Source organism: Macaca fascicularis, chromosome 2 (assembly GCF_037993035.2).
Source record: "Macaca fascicularis isolate 582-1 chromosome 2, T2T-MFA8v1.1".
NCBI classification, from domain to species: domain Eukaryota; kingdom Metazoa; phylum Chordata; class Mammalia; order Primates; family Cercopithecidae; genus Macaca; species Macaca fascicularis.
This window is the reverse complement of record NC_088376.1, coordinates 114,521,612-114,546,070: the sequence shown is the minus strand read 5'-3', so window position 1 is coordinate 114,546,070 and position 24,459 is coordinate 114,521,612. Positions and strand designations below refer to the sequence as shown.

At 46.0% G+C, this 24,459-nt stretch overlaps 1 pseudogene; it reads left to right on the top strand.

The window, feature by feature from the left end:
• Positions 1 to 920: 920 nt before the first annotated feature.
• Positions 921 to 22,176, top strand: LOC102134018 (suppressyn-like; annotated as a pseudogene).
• Positions 22,177 to 24,459: the final 2,283 nt, after the last annotated feature.

Sequence of the window (24,459 nt, the reverse complement as noted above, 5' to 3'; positions counted from 1 at the left end):
ATCCCAGGCAAGACTGGCAAGTAAACTTCACTCACATGCCGCCCAATAAACGGCTCTGCTATCTTCTAGTCTTTGTACTTTCTCCAGGTGGATAGAAGTATTCCCAATAACTTGAGAAGGGGCAAATATCGTCACACAAACTCTCATCATGCCTATAATTTCCTGTTTCGGACTCCCAACATCCATCCAGTCTGCTAACGGGCCTGCCTTCATCAGCCAAATTACCTAAGGCATCTCTACATCCTGAGGAATAAAGTGGATTCTCCACACACCTTACAGGCCTCAATCTTCAGGCAAAGTTGAAAAGGTCTACTCTGTCCTTAAAGTCCAACTCACTAAGCTAGCTCTAGAAACCCATCAGTCATGGACAAGAAATCTCCCCGTCACCCTCATGGGACTCTGCGCAACACCAAAAGCATCCTCTTTTTATAGTCCCTTCGAAATCATGTGTGGCCGAACTTTTGTCTTAGGGCCTTCATCCCCCCCAGACTCTGAGCCACTCAGGAATTACCTCCCCTCCGTAATCCAGACATGGTCTTTCATCTGTTAAGCAGCAAATGAGGCAATGCCTCTCCTGGTCGACACCTCCTTGTCCTCTCAATATAACTGTCTTGCAGGCACAGAGGTGTTCATCTGCCAACTCGACCCTCACAAAAAGCTGCGACCGAAATGGACAGGCCCCTACACTGTGATACTCAGCATGCCAACTGTAGTGAGAGTCCAAGGACTCCCCCACTGGATCCATCACAACAGGGTTAAACTCATCCCAAAGGCTACGTCTTCCTCTAAAACATTAACAGTTAAGTGGTCATCAAGCACAATTTCTCCTACCACGCTGAAATTAACCAAAAAACCTTCTTAAAACCAAAAACCCCCTAGAAAGCATAAACACAGGGAAGACTAATTACCTGCTTCCAGAAATGGCGTGTATCTACCCAACCACTTGCTGTGCCTCACTTCCAACCAAAAGTCTTTTTTTTTTCCTTTTTTGAGACGGAGTCTCACCCTGTTGCCCAGTCTGGAATGCAGTGCTGCTATCTTGGCTCACTGCAACTTCCACCTCCCAGGTTCAAGCAATTCTACTGCCTCAGCCTCCCTAGTAGCTGGGATTACAGGTGTGCACCACCACACCAGGCTAATTTTTTCTATCTTTAGTAGAGATGGGGTTTCACCATGTTGGCCAGACTGGTCTTGAACTCCTGACCTCGTGTTCCACCTGCCTCGGCCTCCCAAAGTGCTGGGATTATAGGCATGAACCACCGTGCCTGGCCCCAACCAAAAGCCTTAATACAGGAATATCCCTCATCACAATCCTAATGCTGTCAGTAGCCACCCTGCTGTCCACAGCAGCCCTTCAAGTTGCCGTGAGTGTTATCAGTCTTTCTACTATGGAGGAAAAAAATGCAACAGTCCTTTACTTACCATACTCATATAGAAAGATCCTGCTATGGAACCTTAGTTGAAAAATGTGTTGAATCAGGGAAAAGTTATTATAAAGTAAAAAATCTAGGAGTATCTGGCAGTCGTAATGGGGCTATATGCCCCAAAGGGAAGCAGTGGCTTTGCTTCACCAAAATTGGACACTGGGGAGTAAATACTCAAGTGCTAGAGGACATAAAGAGAGAACAGTTTATAGCCAAAGCAAAAGCCAAAGCCAACAACTATCACCCAAAACCACCCATAGTATTTCCATCCCTTTATTAAAAAAACTACGAGCAGACATATCCCTTCCCAAGCCAAGAAAAACCTGTTTGTAGATCTAGGAGAACGCATCGTGCTTACCATGAATGTGTCCAATTGCTGGGTATGCAGGGGAGCCTGTATGAGTGAACAGTGGCCATGGTATGGGATAGACATTCCCCCTTACTAATATCCCAAAACTACAGCCTCACTTTCACTCCTCAGGAATGCCTGCAGTCCTGGACACTTACCAACCCAGTAAGAGGGATGGTGTGCATATCCTACAAGTGGACTAATAAAACCCATTGCATTGTAGGTGAAAGCACTTGTCACCAAACCCTAACAGTCAACGCCTCCACAGCCGAGTGGTGGCCAAGGTTACTCCACAGAGCCTGGTCTCTCTCTAACTTAAGCTACCTCAATTGTGTTCCATCAAAAAGGGCCTGGAACTGTACAAATACCACTAACCCTTATGCCACATACCCCCGCCTAAGTGCACTATGGGAAAATCCTATGAACACCAGCCTACAATGGATTGCCCCAATGGATTCTTTTGGATATGTGGAATCCAAGCTTACTCATGGCTACCTTATCACTGGCAAGGTACTTGCTTCATAGGCACAATTAAACCTGACTACTGACTTGGCGAATGCATAAGGTGGGAGTGTTGTACAAAGGAAGAAGACTTGCTGAAGAAGGCCTTTTAAGGGTGAGGAGGACTCGGATTGAAGAACAGCATGACAAAAGGCATGGATGTGGGAAAGACAAGAGAGAGGTAGTCCTAGCTGGACTCGAGGGTTTGTCTGGGAAGGCCAGGATGTACCATTCCTAGTGACTCCCAACAGCTCAGTCAGTAGCCACTCTCAAATCACTGTAGAGCCAAAGTTTTGGTGGCAGGGTCAGCTTTCATGATAAAAATACTCAGCAAACTAGTAAAGAAAGAAAGTTGGTCAGGCACAGTGACTCACACTTGTAATCACACACTTTGGGAGGCCGAGGTGGGCAAATTACTTGATGTCAGGAGTTCGAGACCAGCCTGGCCAACATGGTGAAACTCCATCTCTACCGAAAATACAAAAAATTAGCCAGGCATGGTGGTGTGTGCCTGTAATCCCAGCTACTCATGAGGCTGAGGCAAGAGAATCCCTTGAACCCGCGAGGTGGAGGTTGCAATGAGCTGACATTGTGCCACTGCACTCCAGCCTGGGCAACAGAGGGAGACTCCCTCTCAAAAAAAAAAAAAAAAAGAAAGAAAGAAAGAAAGTTATTTAGTCTGAAAAGGGCATTTATATAAAACCCAAAGCTAAATCATACTCAATGATGAAATACTGAAACCTTTGTACCCTTTCTCCGTAAGACCAGAATAAGACAAGATGCTCACTTTCACCACTGTTATTTAATATTGTACTGTAAATTCTAGCCAGAGCAATTAGGCAAGAAAAAAAAAGGCATCTGAATTCGCCTTTTCATGAGAAAAGCACTCAACAAACGAGCAATAGAGAAGAAACATAATAAATATTGTATATGAAAAAATTCATAGCTAATGTCATGTTTAAGTATAAAACTTGAAACTGTTTCCTCTAAGATCAGAAACAAGACAAGGATGCCAACTTTTTTTTTTTTGGAGATGAAGTCTCACTCTTGTTGCCCAGGCTGGAGTGCAATGGCGTGATCTCGGCTGACTGCAAGCTCCGCCTCCCGGGTTCATGCCATTCTCCTGCCTCAGCCTCCTGAGTAGCCGGGATTATAGGCGCCTGCCACCACGCCCAGCTAATTTTTGTATTTTCAGTAGAGACGGGGTTTCCCTGTGTTGGCCAGGCTGGTCTCGAACTCCTGACCTCAGGTGATCCAGCCTACCTCGGGCTCCCAAAGTGCTGGGATTATAGGCGTGAGCCACCACGCCTGGCTTAGATGCCCACTTTTGCTGCTTCTATTTAACATAGTTCTGGAAATTGTAGCCAGAGCAATTAGGCAATAAAAAGAAATACAAGAAATCCAAATTGGAAAGGAAAAAGTAAAATTATCTCTATTTTCAGATGGCCATGATTTTTTATTCATTTCTTTATTTTTTAGAGACAGGGTCTCACTTTGTTGCCCAGGCTGGAGTGCAGTGATGCAATCGTAGCTAAGTGCAGCCTGGGACTCCAGGAAACTTAAGCAGTGCTCTTGCCTCAGCCTCCAGAGTAGCTGGGACTATAGGTACATCAGGCTTTTTTTTTTTTTTTTTTTTTTTTTGTAGAGAAAGGGTCTCACTATGTGCCCAGGCTGGTCTCAGAACTCCTAGCCTCAAGTGATATTCTTGCCTTGCCTCACCCTTCCAAAGTGCGGGAGCTACAGGCATGAGCCACCACACCCAGCCAGCTGACATGATTTTATATGTAGAAAACCTAAAGAGTCTACAAAAAAAAAAAGTGTGAGAACTAATAAAGGCAGCAAGGTTGCAGAATACAAAATGAACACACAGGCTGGGTGCAGTGGCTCAAGCCTGTAATCCCAGCACTTTGGGAGGCCAAGGCGGGTAGATCACCTGAGGTCAGGAGTTCAAGACCAGTCTGGCCAACAAGGTGAAACCCTGTGTCTACTAAAAATACAAAAAATTAGCCAGGCATGGTGGCAGGTGCCTGTAATCCCAGCTGTTTGGGAGGCTGAGCTAGGAGAATTGCTTGAACCCAGGAGGCGGTGGTTGCAGTGAGCCGAGATTGCCAATTGCACTCCAGCCTGGGCAACAAGAGCAAAACTCTGTCTCAAAACAAAAACAAAATCAACACACAAAAATCAGTTGAAGCCAGGTGCAGTGGCACACACCCATAATCCCTCAAACTCATGAGGCTGAGGCAGGAGGATTGCTTGAGACCAGGAGTTCAAGTTCAGCCTGGACACAACAATGAGACACTGTCTCTAAAAAGTAAAAAATTAAAAAAATTAAAAACTCAGTTTAATTTGTATACACTAAAAACGAACAATTCAAAGGAAATTAAGAAAATAGGCCAGGCATAGTGGCTCATGCCTGTAATCACAGCACACTTGGAGGCCAAGGCAGGCAGATCACTTGAGGTCAGGAGTTGGAGACCAGCATGAGTAACATGTTGAAACCCTGTCTCTACTAAAAATACAAAAATTAGCCAAGCATGGTGGCAGGCACCTGTAATCCTAGCCACTCAGGATGCTGAGGCAGGAGAATCACTTGAACCTGGGAGGCAGAGGTTGCAGTGTGCTGAGATTGACCCACTGCACTACAGTCTGGGTGACAGGGTGAGACACCATATGAAAAGAAAGGAAGGAAGGAAGGAAGGAAGGAAGGAAGGAAGGAAGAAAGAAAGAAAGAAAGAAAGAAAGAAAGAAAGAAAGAAAGAAAGAAAGAAAGAAAGAAAGAAAGAAAGAAAGAGAGAGAGAGAAAGAAGGAAAGAAAGAAAGAAAGAAAGAAAGAAAGAAAGAAAGAAAGAAAGAAAGAAAGAAAGAAAGAAGGAAGGAAGGAAGGAAGGAAGGAAGGAAGGAAGGAAGGAAGGAAGGAAGGAAGGAAGGAAGGAAGGAAGGAAGGAAGGAGGGGGAGGGAGGGAGGGAGGGAAGGAAGGAAGGAAGGAAGGAAGGAAGGAAGGAAGGAAGGAAGGAAGGAAGGAAGGAAGATAATTCCGTTTGCAATAGCATCAAAAAGAGCAAAATAGGTTAGGCATGGTGACTCACACCTGATTTTGGGAGGCCAAGGCAGGAGGATCGCTTGGGGTGAGGAGTTTGAGACTAGCCTGGGCAACGTAAAGAGACCCTGTCTCCATGAAAATATTTAAAAAGTAGCCAAATGGCGAATGTCTATAGTCTTAGCTACTCAGCTACTCAGGAGACTGAGGTGAGAGGATAGCTTGAGCCCCAGAGTGAGCTATGGCCATGCCAGTGCACTCCAGCCTGGGCAAAGAAGTAAGACCCTATTGCAAAAAGAAAAAAAAAAGGAATAAACTTAACTAAGGAGAAAAAAAGACTTGTACACAGAAAACTACAAAACTGCCGAAATAAAGACACAAATAAAAATCCTGTGTTCATGGATCAAAAGACTTGATGTCACTAACATGGCAATATTACCAAAAGTGATCAACAGATTCAATGCAATCCCTATCAAATTCCAACAATATTTTTGCAGAAATAGAAAAACCCATCCAAAAATGCATGTGAACTCTCTAGAGATCCCCAAATACCCAAAACAATCTTGAAAATGAAGAACAATGTTGGAGATCCCACACTTGCTGATTTCAAAACTTATTACAAAGCTATAGTAATTAAAACTGTGTGGTACTGGCACAAAGAACACCTTATAGACTAATGGAATGGAATAGAGAACCCAGAAGTAAATCCTTCCATATATGGTCAAATGATTTTCAGCAGGGATGCTAAGGCCATTAAATGGAAAAAAAGACAGTTTTTTTCAACCAATGGTGCTGGGAAAATTGGCTATCCACATACAAAAGAATGCAGTTGGACCCTTAGCTTACACTATATACAAAAATTAAGTTAAAATGCATAAAAAACCTAAATGTAAGAGTGAAGACTGTAAAACTCTTGGAAGAAAATATAGAGGGGAAAACTTCAGGACATTAGATTTGGCAATGAGTTCTTGGAAATGACAACAAAAATACAAGCAACAAAGTAAAATAAATAAATTGGACTTCATCAACATTAAAAACTCGTGTGCATCAAAGGACACTATTAACAGAGTGAAAAAGCAACCTATGGAATGGGAGAAAATATTTGCAAGTTATATGTCTGATAAGAGATTGGTGTCTGGAATATATAAAGAACTTCTGCAGGAGCCAGGCATGGTGGCTCACAGCTGTAATCCCAGGTACTCAGGAAGCTGAAGTAGGAGGATAGCTTGACCCCATGAGTAACATACCCTTAGCAACATAGTGAGATCCCAGCTCTCAAAAAGTAAAAAAAAAAAAAAAAAAAACTGCTGGGCATGATGGTGCACACCTGTAGTCTCAGCTACTTGGGAGGCTGAGGTTGGAAGATCGAATAACTTCAGCCCAGGAGTTTGAGGCTGCAGTAAGCTATGATTGTGCCACTGCACTTCAGCCTGGACAACAGAGTGAGACTCCGCTTCTAGAAATAAATAAATAAAGACAGAAAGAACTTCTACAATTAAACAACAACAAACACCTGATTCAAAAGCGGGCCAAGAATTTGGACGTTTCTCCAAAGAGGAGCTATATAATGGCCAATAAACTTGGGGAAGGATGTCAAACATCACTAAATAGGGAACACAAATTAAAACTACAGAAAGATATTACTTCACATTTATTAGGATGGATGTTTTAAAATATAGGACGTTATTTTTTAAAAAACAGAAAATAACAATTCTCAGTGAGAATGTGGAGAAACTGGAACCTTTGTGTCTTGCTGGTAGAGATGTAAAAACTACAGCAACTGTGTAAACAGTATGGCCATTTCTCAAAAAACTAAACATAGCATCACTGTAATTCCACTTCTGGAAATATATCCAAAAGAAACAAAAGCAGGCCTTGAACAGATACTTGTACATTCATGTTCATAGCAGCATAATTCACCATAGCTAAAAAGCAGAAGCAACCCAAGTGTCCACAGACAGATAAATGAATAAACAAAATGTGGGGTATAAATTGATGGAATATTATTCAGCCTTTAAAGGAAAGGAAAATCTGACACATGCTGTAATATGGGTGAACTTTGAAGAAATTATGCTAAGTTAATTATGCCAGACATAAAAAGGACAAATATTATATATTCGACTTATATGAAGTACCTAGAATAGTCAATTTTATAGAGACAGAAAGTAGAATGGTGGTTGCCAGAGACCATAGGGAGTGGGGAATGGGCAATTATTGTTTAATAGGTACAGAGTTTTTTTGAGAAGATGAAAAAGTTCTGGAGATCGATGGTGGTGATGATTGCACAACAATGTGAATGTAATGCCACTAAACTGTACACTTAAAAATAGGTAAAATGGGCTGAACACGGTGGCTCACACCTGTAATCCCAGCACTCTGGGAGGCCAAGGTGGGCGGACCACGAGGTCAGGAGTTCGAGACCAGCCTGGCCAACATGGTGAAACCCCGACTCTAATAAAAATACAAAAAATTAGCCGGGGGTGGTGGCACGTACCTGTAGTCCCAGCTACTCAGGAGGCTGAGGCAGGAGAATGGCATGAACCCAGGAGGCAGAGGTTGCAGTGAGCCGAGATCGCACCATTGCACCCCAGCCTGGGGGACAGAGCAAGACTCCCTCTTGAGAAAAATAAATAAATGAATAAAAATAGCTAAAGTGGGTCGGGTTCAGTGGCTCACGCCTGTAATCTCAGCATTTTGAGAGGTCGAGACAGGTGGATTACCTGAGGTCAGGAGTTTGAGTACAGCCCTACCAACGTGGTAAACCCCGTCTCTACTAAAATACAAAATTAGCCAGGCATGGTGGTGGGCGCCTGTAGTCCCAGCTACTCAGGAGGCTGAGGCAGGAGAATTGCTTGAACCTGGGAGACGGAGGTTGCAGTGAGCTAAGATCTCGCTATTGCACTCCAGCCTGGGCAACAGAGACTCCATCTGAAAAAAAAAAAAAAAAAAAAATTTTTTTTAAAAAGCTAAAGTGATAAATTTTGTTATGGATATTTTGTCACAATAAAAAAGCATTGGCCGGGCACGGTGGCTCAAGCCTGTAATCCCAGAACTTTGGGAGGCCGAGCCAGGCGGATCACGAGGTCAGCAGATCGAGACCATCCTGGCTAACACGGTGAAACCCCGTCTCTACTAAAAAATACAAAAAACTAGCCGGGCGAGGTGGCGGGCGCCTGTAGTCCCAGCTACTCCGGAGGCTGAGACAAGAGAACGGCGTAAACCCGGGAGGCGGAGCTTGCAGTGAGCTGAGATCCGGCCATTGTACTCCGGCCTGGGCGACGGAGCGAGACTTCGTCTCGAAAATAAAAATAAAAATAAAATTAAATAAATAAAATAAAATAAAATAGCATTATAAAGGCCGGGCGCAGTGGCTCACGCCTGTAATCCTAGCACTCTGGGAGGCCGAGGTGGGCAGATCACCTGAGGTTGGGAGTTTGAGAACAGCCTGACCAACATGGAGAAACCCCATCTGCACTAAAAATACAAAATTAGCCAGGCGTGGTAGCACATGCCTGTAATCCCAGCTACTCGGGAGGCTGAGGCAGGAGAATCGCTTGAACCTGAGAAACAGGTTGCAGTGAGCTGAGATGGCGCCATTGTACTCCAGCCTGGGCAAGAAGAGCAAAACTCCATCTCAAATAAATAAAAAAAGAAAAAAGCATTATAAAAATAGATAAATTGGATTTTATCAAAATTTAAAGTTCGGGAAATCATAGCCATTATCCGAAAAGTGAAAAGTGCTGGATGCAGTGGCTCATGCCGAGGTGGGAAGAAAACTTGAGCCCAAGCGTTTAAGACCAGCCTAGCCTATCTCTACAAAAAATTTAAAAATTGGCCGGGCACGGTGGCTCATGCCTGTAATCCCAACACTTCGGGAGGCCGAGGTGGGCGGATCACGACGACTTCAGGCGATCGAGACCATCCTGGTTAACATGGTGAAACCCCGTCTCTACTAAAAATACAAAAAATTAGCCAGGCGTGGTGGCAGGCACCTGTAGTGCCAGCTACTTGGAAGGCTGAGGCAGGAGACTGACGTGAACCCGGGAGGCGAAGCTTGCAGTGAGCCAAGATTGCGCCACTACACTCCAGCCTGGGCGGCAGAGCGAGACTCCATCTCAAAAAAAAAAAAAAAATTAAAAAATTAGCCATATGTGGTGGCACGTGCCTGTGCTCTCAGCTACTTTGGGGCTGAGGTGGGAAAGTCACTTGAACCTAGGAGTTTGAGGCAGCAGTGAGCCATAATCTTACCACTGCACTCCACTCTGGGTGACAGAGCCAGACCCTATTTCAAAAAAAATTAAAATTAAAATTAAATTTTAAAAATGTAAAACAAAAAAGAAAAAATGTGTGCAGGATTTTATTTTGGGGTGATGAAAATGTTTTGAAACTAGATAGAGGCTGGACACAGTGGCTCAGGCCTGTAATCCCAGTACTTTGGGGGGGCCGAGGTGGGTGGATCGCCTGAGGTCAGGAGTTCAAGACCAGCCTGACCAATACGGCAAATACTAAAATTACAAAAAAGTCAGGCATGGTGGCGTGCACCTGTTCTCCCAGCTACTCAGGAGGCTGAGACAGGATAATTATTTGAACCTGGGAGGCGGAGGTTGCAGTGAGCTGAGATCATGCCACTGCACTCCAGCCTGGAGGACAGTGTGAGACTCCTTGTCAAAAAAAAAAAAAAAAAAAAAAGCCGGGCACAGTGGCTCACGCCCGTAATCCCAGCACTTTGGGAGGTGGAGGCAGGCAGATCACGAGGTCAGGAGTTCAAGACCAGCCTGGTCAATATGGCAAAACCCTGTCTCTACTAAAGATACAAAAAATTAGCAGGGCCTGGTGGGGCATGCCTGTAATTTCAGCTACTTGGGAAGCTGAGGCAGGAGAATCGCTTGAACCTAGGAGGTGGAGGTTACAGTGAGCCGAGATTGCACCACTGCATTCCAACCTGGGCAACAGGGCAAGCTCTGTCTCAAAAAAGAAATAAACTAGATAAGGTGGTGGTTGCATAACACTGTGAATGTACTGAATGCCACTTAATTCCTCATTTAAAATGACTTTATGTTATATGAATTTTACCACAGTTTTAAAGAAAAAGAAACTGAAGCTCAGAGTGGTTGAGTTACGTGAGATCTTACAGCCAGTAACTGGTGGAACCATAAATTGAACCCAGATCCGTGAATTCAAATAAAGCATATGTTACACAGTGAGAAAGCAGGTGCATTTCCTTTACTTATTTCAGGGGTAAATGACTGTTATGCTGGTGCTTTCTCTCTCTCTTTCTTCCTTCCTTCCTTCCTTCCTTCCTTCCTTCCTTCCTTCCTTCCTTCCTTCCTTCTTTCCTTCCTTCCTTTCTTCCTTTCTTTCTTCCAGAGACAGGGTCTTCATTATCCAGGCCGGATTATAGTGGCATGATCATAGTTCACTGCAGGCTTGACCTCTTGGGTTCAAGTGATCCTCTCTCCTCAACCTCCTGTGTACCTGGAACTACAAGTGTGCACCATCACATCCGGCTAATTTTATTTTTATTTTTTTTGTAGAGACAAGGTCTCACTATGCTGATGCTGGTGTTTTTCTGAGAGCAGGTGTTTGTAAGGGAGAAGGGACAGTGCCTTCTGCATAGTAGGCACACAATTTCTGTTTCTCTGAGGAAGGAAAGAGCAATGATTCCCACTGATAAGGCTCTGAAGTCTGGAGAGAACTTAGGATGTTTAGGAGGGACCATAACTCCCTCAAAGCAATGAAAGGATCTTCCTTAGGGATAGGAGGGAGGGACTAGCTTCTTTCACATGCTGTGTGACCTTGGTCAAATTACTTAACCACCCTGAGCTAGGTTCTTCATCTGTAAAATGGGAATAACATGCTTGCAGTGGTGAGAAATGGGGAAATGCCTATAAACACTTTTTAAAGTGCTAAATGGGCCACATATGGTGGCTTACGCCTATAATCCCAGCACTCTGGGAGGCTGAAGCAGGAGGATCCCCTGAGCCCAGAAGTTCAAGACTAGCCTGGGCAACATAGTGAGACCCCATCCCTACTAAAAATAAAAATAATAGCTGGGCATGGTGGTGTACACCTGTAGTCCCAGCTACTTGGGGGAGCTGAGATGGGAGGATTGCTTGAGCCCAGGAGTTTGAGGCTGAAGTGAGCTTTGATCATGCCACCGCACTCTGGGCAACAGAGCAAGACCCTGTCTCAAAAAAAAAAAAAAAAAAAGCAATACATAAGTAAGCTGGGTTCCCCAGACTCAGCTGCACTTTTGCAGTTATCTAGATTATAGCATCCCATTCTTACTGGAATTGTATCTGATTGCTCCAGATGGGACCAGGTCAGTCTATTGCAGTAGCCCCAAAAGCCCCAAAGTCTGGATGAGGATTGGCTTCTGTGAGCATGTACTGAAGAGGATATTAGGGTTGCTACTGCCCACACATTTGCCATCTGGGGATTCAGTTTCATCCACCAGACCCAGGGGACTTGTTATACAGAGATGAAAACCTCACAGTCCCTAAGGCCCCTGGGAGAAACAGGTACACAAACATAATTTTTTTTTTTTTTTTTTTTGAGATGGAGTCTCACTCTATTGCCCAGGCTGGAGTGCAGTGGCACAATCTCGGCTCACTACAACCTCTGCCTCCTGGGTTCAAGCGATCCTCCTGCCTCAGCCTCCTGAGTAGCTGGGATTACAGGCACTTACCACCATGCCTGCCTAATTTTTGTATTTTTAGTAGAGTCAGAGTTTCACCATGTTGGCCAGGCTGGTCTTGAACTCCTGAGCTTAAATGATCCACCTGCCTCAGCCTCCCAAGGTGATGGGATTACAGGCATGAGCCACTGCGCCTGGCCAACAAACATAATTATAATACAGCCTTAACTCCTGTGAGAACAGAACTATCAGCAGGGGTGTTCAGAAAAGGAAATATTTGCCTCAGACATTTAGGAGTCAAATCCCTCCTTTGGCCACTCCTCACCCATTTCCAGGCCTCATCCTAATCCCATAAAGTCACCCAATGGGTTGGATGCACAGTAATGTGTGACTGGTCCAGTTCAAGCCAGAGGGTTATCTTTCCCTCCCGACTAGTAAATCTACTCCCTCTAATGCCCAGCCCAAATGTCACCTGTTTTGTGATGGCTCCAAGAACTTGAAGGCCAGCTTTTTTTCTGTGCTTTCTTTACAATTCATCCCACAAACACTTACTGGGTAAATTTCATTTTGGCCCTGGAGATGGATTTATACCACTTGGCTTCTGTCCTAAGCGTGTATATCCACTGGGGAAGATAGAACAGCAGCAGGCAGTGATAGTTACACCACTGCAAGAGGGGAGCACAAGGTAAATACTCCCTGAAGGAGCCATGGGAGACACCTTTGGGGTCTTTTTAGCCCATTTTGCCCTCTGTAAAACTGCTTACCCACTCAGGATTGAGGCTTGCAGACCCTGTGTGTCTAGTGAGTCTTAGTTCCCTACCAGTAGCTGAGTGGCCCAGGGAGATTACTTCATTACAGGTGGGCCAATTCGATTCTGTATCCCAGGATTTGGAATCAGTTTCAAAGATGCAGAGAGCTGTGAAACAATCAGGCAGAAAGCCCTGGGCTGAGAGTACCAGAGGAGGGAGGGAGGGAAGGACAAGCGTTGTTGCCTGTGGAGTCTAAAGAACACCCCCATACAATCAGTTCTTTACAATCCTTACAATCGTCTCCTTGTTTTGCTTAAAGGAGCTTCAAGCATTCTGGATACCATTACAATGGTCCTTATTGAGGCAAGAGTAGCCAGGCAGGCTCCCAACCTATGCTGAGGTAAAGGACAGAAGGGAGCAGGCAGGACAGGCCAGGGCCAGAAATTGGGGTTGGGTGAAAGATGCAGGAGAGGATTCTGAGCAAGGGGAACAGCATAGGCAAAGGCCAAGGGATGGGAACTCCAGGAGTAAGGTGCAAAGAGGCAAGGCTGGAGATAGGGCCAGGGCCACACAGGAACTTGTAAGCCACAAGGAAGTTTAAGAAAATTGCAATTTAAAGGGACCATAAAGGCACTAAGAGTAGAAGTCTGGGGATGGTGAAACCCTATAATGGCCCCTTTGGGGAGATGGTGGTGGCCTACATTGAAAGTGAGAGGACTGGACAAGGTGTGGTGGCTCACACCTATAATCCTAGCACTTTGGGAAGCCAAGGGGAACAGATTGCTCGAGCCCAGCAGTTTGAGACCAGCTTGGGCAACATAGCAAAATTCTGTTTCTTTTTTTTTTTTTGAGACGGAGTCTCGCTCTGTCGCCCAGGCTGGAGTGCAGTGGCGCGATCTCGGCTCACTGCAAGCTCCGCCTCCCGGGTTCACGCCATTCTCCTGCCTCAGCCTCCCGAGTAGCTGGGACTACAGGCGCCCACAACCGCGCCCGGCTAATTTTTTGTATTTTTAGTAGAGACGGGGTTTCACCGTGGTCTCGATCTCCTGACCTTGTGGTCCGCCCGCCTCGGCCTCCCAAAGTGCTGGGCAAAATTCTGTTTCTACAAAGAAGACCAAAATTAGCCAGGCATGGTGGCACATGTCTGTAATCCCAGCTGCTTGGGAGGCTGTGGTAGGAGGATTACTTGAGGCTGGCAGGTGGAGGCTGCAGTGAGCCAAGATCACACCACTACACTCCAGTCTGGATGAGAGAGATCCTGCCTCCAAATAAATTAATTTAATTTAATCAAATAATTTAAAAAAAATTTTTTTTTTTTTTTTTTTTTTTTTTTTTTTGAGATGAAGTCTCACTCTTGTCGCCCAGGCTGGAGTGCAATGGTGCGATCTTGGCTCACTTCAACCTCTGCCTCCAGGTTCAAGTGATTCTCCTGCCTCAGCCTCCCAAGTAGCTGGGATTATAGGTGCCTGCCACCATGCCAGGCTAATTGTTTTAGTTTTGTTTTATTTATTTATTTAGAGACTGAGTCTCGCTCTGTCGCCCAGGCTGGAGTGCAGTGGCACAATCTCAGCTCACTGGACACGACGCCTCCTGGGTTCATGCCATTCTCCTGCCTCAGCCTCCCGAGTAGCTGGGACTACAGGTGCCCGCCACCACGCCCAGCTAATTTTTCTATTTTTAGTAGAGCCGGGGTTTCACTCGTTAGCCAGTATGGTCTCAATTTCCTGACCTCATGATCCGCCCGCCTCAGCCTCCGAAAGTGCTGGGATTACAGGCATAAGCCACCATGCCCGGCCATTTTTTTTAATTTTTACTAGAGATGGGGTTTCACCATGTTGCCAGGCTGGTCTTGAACTCCTGATCTCAGGAGATCCACCTGCCTCAGCCTCCCAAGGTGCTGGGATTACAGGCGTGAGCCACTGTGCCTGGCCCTAAATCAAATAATTATAAAAAGAGGCTGGGCACAGTGGCTCACACCTGTAATCCCAGCAATTTGGGAGGCCGAGGTGGGTGGATTACCTGAGGTCAGGAGTTCAAGACCAACCTGACCAATATGGTGAAACCCCGTCTCTACTAAAAATACAAAAATTAGCTGGGCGTGATGGCGGTGCCTGTAACCCCAGCTACTCAGGAGGCTAAGGCAGGAGAATAACTTGAACCTGGGAGGCACGCGCCTGTAGTTCGAGCTACTCAGGAGGCTGAGGCAGGAGAATTGCTTGAACCCTGGAGGCAGAGGTTGCAGTGAGCCGAGATCATACCACTGTGCTCCAGCCTGGGTGACAGAGCAAAACTCCACCTAAAAAACAAAACAATAATAATAATAATAATGGAACCAAGCAAGAAAAGCTAAAAAGAGAGAGAGAGAGAAAGAAAACTGCATGTGGCTAGATGGAGGAGCAGGGGAGAGATCAGGGGAATGGAAGAGAAAACCTGTTGGAGTCTGTGGAGAATCAGGCCTTCAGCTCCAGCAGCCCCAGCCCCAGGCCCCTAAGGAGAGCGTTGAGATTCTTTCTTTCTTTCTTTCTTTTTTTTTTTTTTTTTGAGACGGAATCTTGCTCTGTCGCTTAGGCTGGAGTGCAGTGATGCGATTTCACCTCACTGTAACCTCTGCCTCCTGGGTTCAAGCGATTCTCCTGCCTCAGCCTCCTGAGTAGCTGGGATTACAGGCATGCACCACCACGCCCGGCTAATTTTTGTATTTTTAGCAGAGACGGGGTTTCACCATGATGGCCAGGCTGGTCTTCAACTCCTGACCTCAGGTGATCCACCTGCCTCGGCCTCACAAAGTGCTGGGATTACAGGTGTGAGCCACCGCACCCGGCCAATGCTTTCTTATTCTTCCCCCAGGGCAAGTGTCCCAACAGACCTGCTGGAACCACCAATCTACTCCTGCCCCCCTGGGAAGAAGAGGCAGTCCTCCCAGGTGGCCTTTTCATTAGGCTGCTGAGGGTGTGCGGTTGGGGAGTGTCCCTGGGGTGCTGGTGGAATGTTCACTTCTGTGCCTCCTTCCTGATAGAGGAGAGCAGAAACTTTGCCTGGACTGTTCTTGTAGCTGAGTAGCCTTGAATGTGTAATTTAACTTCCCTGGGGCTCATCTTACTCATCTGTTTAAAATAGAACATAATGCCTACCCTACCTTGTCAGACTGTCGAGAGAATAATTTGAAGGCTGAACATAGGACCTGGCACAAAGTAGGTGCTTACTTCCTCTCAGGAGTCTGGGCTGAGTGCAGAATTCTGTCCCCAACAGGGATTAGTAACTGTCATCAGAGGCCTGGCTTGTAGCATCACCAGTTAAGCCATGTGCCTGAGCCAGTGACAAAGCCTCTGATGCTTCAGCATACTGAGATAAAGGGCAAGAGGGACCTGTTCCCACCATCTCCCTCCCATGAATGACAGCTGAGAGGGAACCATGGGACAGAGACGGCAATAAAAGAAAAAGCCAACTCATATTGAACACTCATCTGGCCTAGGTTAAGCCCTTCACATCCCTTAGCTCATGTAATCCTTGCAAACCCCATGGGAAAGGGTTTGCATGTGTGAGTATTTATTTATAAATATACAGATGACCTTTGAACAACACAACATAGATTTGAACTGTGAGGGTTGGTTGGACATGGTGGCTCATGCCTGTAATCCCAGTACTTTGGGAGGCCAAGGTGGGAAGATGGTTTGAGGCCGGGAGTTTGAGACCAGCCTGGACAACACAGTGAGACCCTGTGTCTACCAAAAAAAAAATTTTTTTTGAGACAGGGTCTGGCTCTTTCACCCAAGCGAGAGTGCAATGGTGCAATCTTGGCTCACTGTAACCTCCACCTCCCAGGCTCAAGCAATCCTCCTGCTTCAGTCCCCCTAGTAGCTGGGACTAGAGGCATGTGCCATCACACCGGCTAATGTTGCTATGTTGCCCAGGCTGGTCTCGAACTCCTGGACTCGAGCCATGCACCCATCTTGGCCTCCCAGCATGCTGGGATTACAGGCAAGAACAACCATGCCTGGCCTCTACAAAATAAAAAAAAAATAATAATAATTGTGCCAGGTGTGGTGGCTCATGCCTGTAATCCCAGCACGTTGGGAGGCCGAGGCAGGTGGATCACCTAGGTCAGGAGTTTGAGACCAGCCTGGCCAACATGGTGAAACCCCATCTCTACTAAAAATACAAAAATGAACCGGGCACGGTGGCACATGCTTGTAGTCCCATCTACTCGGGAAGCTGAGGCAGGAGAATCACTTGAACACAGGAGGCAGAGGAGGTTGCAGTGAGCGGAGATCTCATCATTGTACTCCAGCCTGGGCAACAAAAGTGAAATTCCATCTCAATTAAAAAAAAAAAAAAAAAAAAAAAAAAAAAAAAGGCCGGGCGCGGTGGCTCAAGCCTGTAATCCCAGCACTTTGGGAGGCCGAGACGGGCAGATCACAAGGTCAGGAGATCGAGAGCATCCTGCCTAACACAGTGAAACCCCGTCTCTACTAAAAAAATACAAAAAAAAACTAGCCGGGCGAGGTAGCGGGCACCTGTAGTCCCAGCTACTCAGGAGGCTGAGGCAGGAGAATGGCGTGAACCCGGGAGGTGGAGCTTGCAGTGAGCCGAGATCGCACCACTGCACTCCAGCCTGGGCGACAGAGCGAGACTCCATCTCAAAAAAAAAAAAAAAAAAAAAAAGAATTGTACAGGTTCACTTATACAAAAATGTTTTTCAATAAATACATTGGAAAAAATTTTGGTGCAACAATTTAAAAAACTTGCAGATAAACCTTACAGGTTAGAAATATTTTTAAAATTTAAGAAACAGTTATATCATGAATGCATAAAATATATGTAGATATGAGTTCATTTTTTCATTTACCACCATAACATATTCACAAATCTGTTATAAAAACTTAAAATTTTTAGCCAGGCATGGTAGTGCACACCTGTAACCCAAGCTACTCGGGAGGCTGAGGCAGGAGAATCACTGGAACCCAGGAGGTGGAGCTTGCAGTGAGCCAAGCAAGACTCTATCTCAAAAAAATAAAAAATAAAATAAAATAAAAAGTTAAAATTTATCAAAACTTACACATACAAGGTCACACATGTGACTCACGCCTGTAATCCCAGCACTTTGGTAGGCCAAGGTGGGTGGATCACCTGAGGTCAGGAGTTCGAGACCAACCTGGCCAACATGATGAAACCCAGTCTCTACTAAAAATACAAAAATTAGCCAGGCGTGGTGGTACACATCTGTAATTCCAGCTACTTGGGAGGCTGAGGCACAAGAATCTCTTGAACCTTGGAGGTGGAGGTTGCAGTGATCTGAGATCGTGCCACTGCACTCTAGCCTGGGCAATAAATCGAGACTCCGTCTCAAAAAAACAAAACAAAACAAAACCTTATATATGCAAACACTTAAAGACTGTATATAGCACCATTTACAGCCAAGAGAAATATGAACAAATGTAAAGATGCAGTGTTAAATCATAATTGGCTGGGTGCAGTGTCTCAAGCCTGTAATGCCAGCACTTTGGGAGTCTAAGGCAGGAGGATCACTTGAGCCTAGGAATTTGAGACTGGCCTGGCAATGTAGGCAGACCCCATCTACACACACACACACACACACACACACACACACACACTGCTGGCAGAGCGTGGTGGTGTGTGCCTATAGTCCCAGCTAATAGGGAGGCTGAGGCAAGAGGATTGAGCAAGCCCAGAAGATCGAGGCTGCAGTGAGCCATAGTTGCACTACTGTACTCCAGCCTGGATGATAGGGAGAGAAGATTCAGTCTCAAATAATGGAATGATAAGTAAATAAATAAATCATAACTGCATAGAATTAACTAGTATGTACTGTACTACTGTAATAATTTCCTAGCCACTTCCTGTTGCTATTGTGAGCTAAAGCTTAAAACATCATGTGTTGCTAATCATCACATGAGCAATTCGTCTCTCCAGTAAACTGTGTATAGCACTAAAAGTGACCTCCCCCAGTTCTCTTGTATTTTTCATCCTGTTAAGTACAATACTGTAAACTTCAAATAACGCCATGGGACCCATGTGAAGTATCACTATTGATGCTGGAAGTGCTCCCAAGAAGCTGAGAAAAGTCATGACATTATAAGAAAAAGTTGAATTCCTTGATTGAGGTTTGCAGCTGTGGTTACCCCCATTTCAGTCAGATATCATTGTAAACAGATAATGTAAACTTACGATATTGATCAATAGAGTACTATAAATGTATTTTCTCCTATGATTTTCTTTCTTTCTTTCCTTTCTTTCTTCTTTTACATTTTTTAGAGCCATAGTTTCACTATGTTGCCCTACAGCCTCAAACTCCTGGGCTTGGATCCTCTTGCCTCAGCCTCCTGAGTATCTAGGACTATAGGAGGGTCACCATGCCTAGCTTGATTTTCTTAACATTTTCTTTCTCCTTTCTTTTTGTAGAGACAGGGTCTTGCTATGTTGCCCAGGCTGGTCTCAAACTTCTGGCCTCAAGGGATCCTCCCGCCTCAGCCTCCCAGAGGTGCCACTTCATCTTCCTTCTTTTTTTTTTTTTCTGGCTCTGTTGCCCAGGCTGGAGTGCAGTGGCACCATCTCCACTCACCGCAACCTCTGCCTCCTGGGTTGAAGCGATTCTCCTGCCTCAGCCTCCTGAGTAGCTGGGATTACAGGCACCTGCCAACATATCCAGCTAATTTTTGTGTTTTTAGTAGAGACGGAGTTTCACCATGTTTGCCAGTCTGGTCTCAAATTCCCGACCTCAGGTGATCCACCCACCTCAGCCTCCCAAAGTGCTGGGATTACAGGCCTGAGCCACCGCACCTGACGCCGGCCAGCATTTTGTTTTTCCTAGTTACTTTATTCTAACAATACAGTATATAGGCTGGGTGCGGTGGCTCATGTCTGTAATCCCAGGACTTTGAGAGGCCAAGGCGGGTGGATCACCAGAGATTGGGAGTTCGAGACCAGCTTGGCCAACATGGCGAAACCCCGTCTTTACTAAAAATACAAAAATTAGCGGTGTGTGGTGGCACATGCCTGTAATCCCAGCTACTGGGGAGGCTGAGGCAGGAGAATTGCTTGAACCTGGGAGGCGGAGGTTGCAGTGAGCAGAGATAGTGCCATTGCACTCCAGCCTGGGCAACAAGAGGGAAATTCCATCTCCAAAAAAAAAAAAAAAACAAAAAAAAACAAAACCAGAATATAATACATATAACATACAAAGTATGTGTTAATTGACTGTTAATGCTATCAGTAAGGCTTCTGGTCAAAAGTAAGCTATCAGTAGTTAAGTTTTCGGGGAATCAAAAGTTATATATGGGGCCAGGCACAGTGGCTCACGCCTGTAATCCCAGCACTTTGGGAGGCTGAGGCAGGCAGATCATCTGAGGTCAGGAGTTAGAGACCAGCCTGGCCAACATGGTAAAACCCCATCTCTACTAAAACTACAAAAATTAGCTGGGTGTGGTGGTGGGCACCAGTAATCCCAGCTACTTGAGAGGCTGAGGCAGGAGAATCGCTTGAGCCTCGGAGGCGGAAGTTTCAGTGAGCTGAGATTGTGCCACTGTACTCTAGCCTGGGCGACAGAGTAAGAGTGTCTCAAAAAAAAAAAAAAAAAGTTATGCATGGATTTTCTACTGTGGTGGGGGGTCAGCACCACTAACCCCCATGCGAGAGTCAACTGTATTACTTTTTTAGAGTAATCTTAAAACAGCAAAATTGAGCAGAAAGTACAGAGTTCCCATATGCCCCTGCTCCCACACATGCACGTCCTCCTCCATTATCAACATCCTACGTCAGAGTGGTACATTTGTTACAATCAATGAACCCATACTGATATATCATTATCGACCAAAATCCATAGTCTACATTAGAGTTTACTTTTGGTGTTGTATATTCTATAGGCTTTGAAAAACATATAGTGACATGTATAGCTTTACTTTTCTTTCCTTTCTTACTTTTTTTTGGAGACAGAGTCTTGCTCTATCCCCCAGGCTGGAGTGCAGTGGTGCGATCTCAGCTCAGTGCAAAGTCCGCTTTCTGGGTTCAAGCGATTCTCATGCCTCAGCCTCCCAAGTAGCTGGGATTACAGGCGCCTGCCACCACATCTGGCTAAATTTTGTATTTTTGGTAGAGATGGTGTTTCGCCATGTTGGCCAGGATGGTCTCAAGCTCCTGACCTCAGGCAATCTGCCTGCTTTGGCTTCCCAAAGTGCTGGGATTACAGGTGTGAGCCACTGCACCTGGCCTATGCTTTACTTTTCAGTGTAATTTTGTTTGTATTAAAGTGGTACACGCTCAGCCAGGTGCAGTGGCTCATGCCTGTAATCCCAGCACTTTGGGAGGCTGAGGCAAACGGATTGCTTGAACCCAGGAGTTGGAGACCAGCCTGTGCAACACGGCGAAACTTTGTCTCCACAAAAAATACAAAAATAGCTGGGCATGGTGTCATGCATCTGTATTCCCTGCTACTTGGGTGGCTGAGATGGGAGGATCACTTGAGCATGGAGTTTAAGGCTACAGTAAGCTGCGATTGTGCCATGCACTCCACCTTGGGTGACAGTGTGAGACTCTGTTTCAAAAAAGAAAAAAAAACCACGTATACTCAGTGGCTTAAAAGTCAAAGAATACGTCGGGTGTGGTGGCTCATGCCTATAATCTCAGCACTTTCAAAGGCCAAGGCGGGTGGATCACCTGAGGTCGGGAGTTCGAGACCAGCCTGACCGACATGGACAAACTCCATCTCTACTAAAAATACAAAATTAGCTGGGTGTGGTGGCACTTGGCTGTAATCCCAACTACTCAGGAGGCTAAGGCAGGAGAATCACTTCAACCCAGGAGGCGGAGGTTGCAGTGAGCCAAGATCACGTCACTGCACTCCAGACTGGGCAACAAGAGCGAAACTCCGTCTCAAAAAAAAAAAAAAAGTAAAAGAATTCAAAAAAGGCTTATATGGAAAACCCAGCGTCTCTCTTCCCTGCATACCCCACCCACTTCCTTTTTTTTTTTTTTTTTTTTTTTTTGAGACGGAGTGTTGCTCTGTGGCCCAGGCTGGAGTGCAGTGGCGCGATCTCGGCTCACTGCAAGCTCCGCCTCCCAGGTTCATGCCATTCTCCTGCCTCAGCCTCCTGAGTAGCTGGGACTACAGGTGACTGCCACCACACCCGGCTAATTTTTTGTATTTTTAGTAGAGACAGGGTTTCACCGTGTTAGCCAGGATGGTCTCGATCTCCTGACCTCGTGATCCACCCGCCTCAGCCTCCCAAAGTGCTGGAATTACAGGCGTGAGCCACCGCGCCCGGCCCCCACCCACTTCTTAACCCCAGCCCAGGCAGAGTGGCATCTTCTTATGTAATCGTCAGCCTTGGGATGGCCATACCCTTGCCACTGAGGTAATGTACCTTCTTCTCTGTATCAGGAACATCAAAGGGGACTGGAGCCAAGTGGTCAGACTGGCTTCTACTTCAAGGATCAGTCAGGCATCTCAGATAAGATAGCCTAAAGGTATTTTTAAATCCCTACTTGCTGCTTTAGAAGCCCCAGTAGGCTGGGTAGGGTGGCTCACACCTGTAATTAGAGCAACGCAGTGGGACCCTGTCTCTACAAAAAATAAACAATATATAAAAAACTAGCTGGGCATGGTGGCGTGTGCCTGTAGTGCTAGGTACTAGGGAGGCTAAGGTTGGAGATTAACTGAGCCTGGTAGGTTGAGACTGTAGCGAGCTATGATCGCGCCACTGCACTGTAGCCTGGGTGACAGAGTAAAACCCTGTTTAAAAAAGAGAGAGAGAGAGAAAGAGAGAAGAAGCCCCTATAGTAATTTTAAGAGTTTTGCTGAGAGAGGAAAACTAAAGTTCAATACAAAAAGACTGCTGTGATGTGAAGCTGCCTGGGAGGCGGCAGATTAAGATTCTTGCTGGCTGCATGTCTGGAGCAAACCTCTCTCCTTTGGACATTGAGATCTTCATGTGAAGACAAGGGGACTGGGTAGATGATCATTAGAGCTTTGTCCAAGATGACAGAGGGAGCTGGGGTTGTGGCTGCTGCTGCTAGCAGCTTCATCTCTGGAGCCCTTCCTGTAAGCCAGTGCTTCCCATTGCCCTCCTTGCAACCACCCTCGAAGCAGGTATTACTACCTCCATTTTTTTTTTTTTTTTTTTTTGAGACAGAGTCTTGCTCTGTTGCCCAGGCTGGAGTGCAGTAATGTGATCTTGGCTCACTGCAACCTCCGCCTCCCGGATTCAAGCAATTCTCCTGCCTCAGCGTCCCAAATAGCTGGGATTACAGGCACATGCCACCACACCCAACTAATTTTTTATTTTTAGTAGAGACAGGGTTTCACCATGTTGGAAAGGCTGGTTTTGAGCTCCTGACCTTAAGTGATCCACCCACCTCAGCCTCCCAAAGTGTTGGGATTTCAGGCATGATCCACTGTGCCCGGCCTACTACCTCCATTTTACAGAGGAGGAATTGAGGCTCAAAGGGTTGCCAGGCCCACACAACTAGAGAATCCAGGGTCATGATTCTAACCTAGAGCGTATGTTTCTTCCCCTCCCTGGAGCTGGGTTCCTGAGCCTTCTGTTTTGCTTTCCCCACAAGAGGTGCTCGGTGTGTGTGGGATGTGTGTGGAGGATGTGCAGGGGTGGGTAAGAGGGAGCCCTGTGGATCCCAGGAGCAGAAAGGTCCAGCTTACTAGACCCCAACATTTTAGACCTCTAGGCCCCACCTCAGGGTAAAGGTCATCATGCCCACATCCTAGTTTTTTTTTTTTTTTTTTTTTTGAGATGAAGTCTAGTTCTTGTCCCGCAGTCTGGAGTGTAATGGCGCAATCTGGGCTCACTGCCACCTCCACCTCCCAGGTTCAAGCGATTCTCCTGCCTCAGCCTCCCGAGTAGCTGGGATTACAGGCAACTGCCACCATGCCTGGCTAATTTTGGTATTTTTAGTGGAGACTAAAAATACAGGCACCTGCCACCATGCCCAGCTAATTTTTGTATTTTTAGTAGAGACAGGGTTTCACCATGTTCACCAGGCTGGTCTTGAACTCCTGACCTCAGGTGACCTGCCCGCCTCAGCCTCCCAAAGTGCCTCGATTACAGGCATGAGCCACCACACCTGGCCCGCCCACATCCTGTTTAATGCCAGTCTTCCTCCTAGACCAGAGGTTCTCCGCCTTAGCGGAGTATTCAGAGTATTCATTATCTAGGGAGCTTTGGAAAACATTGTTGCCTGTGCCCTAGAGATTCTGACTTAATTGAACTGGGATAGGGTCTTGACACTAGAGGTTCAGAAAGGCTCTGCAGGTGATTTGAATTGCAGCCAGGCTTGAGAACCTAGTACTAGCCTGTCAGCTTAGTCTTGTTCGTTCACCATGCCTGGCCCTAAGGAATGTTCGCTTTTCTTTGCCCTGCCTCACTAGCCACAAGGCAGAGAGCAGCCTTTGCTCTCAGTTATAATGCAGCTCCCTTTCCCTGCAACAGGGCTCATGGCACCATAACTCTGCTCTCCTGACTTGCTCTTAGAATGGGCCAAGGCCATGATGCTTCTCATAAATTCTTTGAAACAAAAGCTCATAGAATTCAGACATGCCTGCCTTGTAGGGTGGGAAGCCCATCTTGCCTGTCTTCCCTCTGATCTGTATCTTAGGAGAAAAGAAAATGGAGACGGCAGGTTTTGTACTGCACCCTGGCTGTCTGAGCATCTTCTGGCAGATGAGGTTGGCAGCCCATGAAATCAAACATGCCTTGCATCCAAAAAAGGACCAGGACAATTCCAGAGGCTACAA